At 61.7% G+C, this 1,027-nt stretch overlaps 4 non-coding genes across 4 annotated transcripts, besides 1 other annotated feature; all 4 read left to right on the top strand.

Annotated features, from left to right (window-relative positions):
* The first annotated feature begins 123 nt into the window (after window positions 1-123).
* Window positions 124-195, top strand: Tc00.1047053437661.40. The gene has a single exon (XR_008254418.1). It is a non-coding gene; the product is annotated as an H/ACA snoRNA, TC11C4H3 (small nucleolar RNA).
* A 106-nt stretch (window positions 196-301) lies between these two features.
* Tc00.1047053437661.30 lies at window positions 302-398 on the top strand. The gene has a single exon (XR_008254417.1). It is a non-coding gene; the product is annotated as a C/D small nucleolar RNA (snoRNA), TB11C4C1 (small nucleolar RNA).
* A 7-nt stretch (window positions 399-405) lies between these two features.
* Window positions 406-454: a microsatellite.
* Window positions 455-521: 67 nt separating this feature from the next.
* On the top strand, window positions 522-608 carry Tc00.1047053437661.20. Its single transcript, XR_008254416.1, has one exon. It is a non-coding gene; the product is annotated as a C/D small nucleolar RNA (snoRNA), TB11C4C2 (small nucleolar RNA).
* A 201-nt stretch (window positions 609-809) lies between these two features.
* Window positions 810-899, top strand: Tc00.1047053437661.10. The gene has a single exon (XR_008254415.1). It is a non-coding gene; the product is annotated as a C/D small nucleolar RNA (snoRNA), TB11C4C3 (small nucleolar RNA).
* Window positions 900-1,027: the final 128 nt, after the last annotated feature.

The following is a 1,027-nucleotide window of genomic DNA, read 5'->3' as shown; positions in this document are numbered from 1 at the left end:
CGCCGGCTGGCCCCCGCGCCTCCCCTCGCATGGCCAGGAAAGGCGCGTCTTGAGACCCACCGCTCCGTGACGCTGGGCGCTTGGGTGCATCGGCGCCCCGAGAAAGAGACACGCCGGTCGTGAAGCGCAGCGACCCTTGGGCCGGTGGCGCGCTGTCGGTGCCGCGCGTGGCGCCCCTGTCCGGTTGCGCGAGAGTTTGCGGTGACGGTGCGCGCGTCGAGGCTCCCTCCCCAGTTCGGGAAACGATGGGAAAAAACAAAACCAAAGAGGACGCGCACGGGTGAGAGATGCGGCTGCGACGCGTGATGAAATTCCACAGTTTCCTGTCAGTCTGACGACGAAAACGCGTGAGGACGCAGTTCCCGACTCAGCTCACACTGAAGTGCTTTGCTTTACACCCCCATCTTTCTTTTTTTTTCTTTTTCTTTTTTTCTTTTTCTTTTTTTCTTTCTTTGTCCCTCTGCTCTCGCTGCGCGGTTTTGCGGCCCAGCGACGCGCACGCCCGCACACACACACACGCGCTACGATGGAGACATGTTGTTCGAGGTCCAAACAGTTTGAGCGACGCATTGAGAACGGAACAATAAAAATCACCTTTCGGCTGAGCGCCCGCTCCCCTCCCTCCCACTTCCTGCTATTGTTGTCGTTTTTCTTTCTTGCGCAACGGCGCGCACGTAACATCGTGCCCTGTCTGGCGCCCTGCCTGTGCAAACGGTTGGTGGCGGGCCCGCCCAAAAGCGCAAGAGAGAGAAAGAGAAAGAGAGGGCCGAATTGCCCGGAGGTGGGTTGTGGTGGGCGCACGCCGCTGCTGATGGAAGCAACCAACTCTTGTGCGCGAGGGCGCGTGGCCCCGTGAACGCGCTTGCGTGATGGCCAAAAACAAACTCAACAGGTCTGACAGCCGCCCCGCCCGCCGCAACCTCGCCGGCTGGCCCCCGCGCCTCCCCTCGCATGGCCAGGAAAGGCGCGTCTTGAGACCCACCGCTCCGTGACGCTGGGCGCTTGGGTGCATCGGCGCCCCGAGAAA

The sequence above is a fragment of the Trypanosoma cruzi genome, assembly GCF_000209065.1.
Source record: "Trypanosoma cruzi strain CL Brener chromosome Unknown tcruzi_1047053437661, whole genome shotgun sequence".
NCBI classification, from domain to species: Eukaryota; Euglenozoa; class Kinetoplastea; order Trypanosomatida; family Trypanosomatidae; genus Trypanosoma; species Trypanosoma cruzi.
The sequence above is the reverse complement of the archived record's forward strand: the minus strand, read 5'-3'. Positions and strand labels throughout refer to the sequence as shown.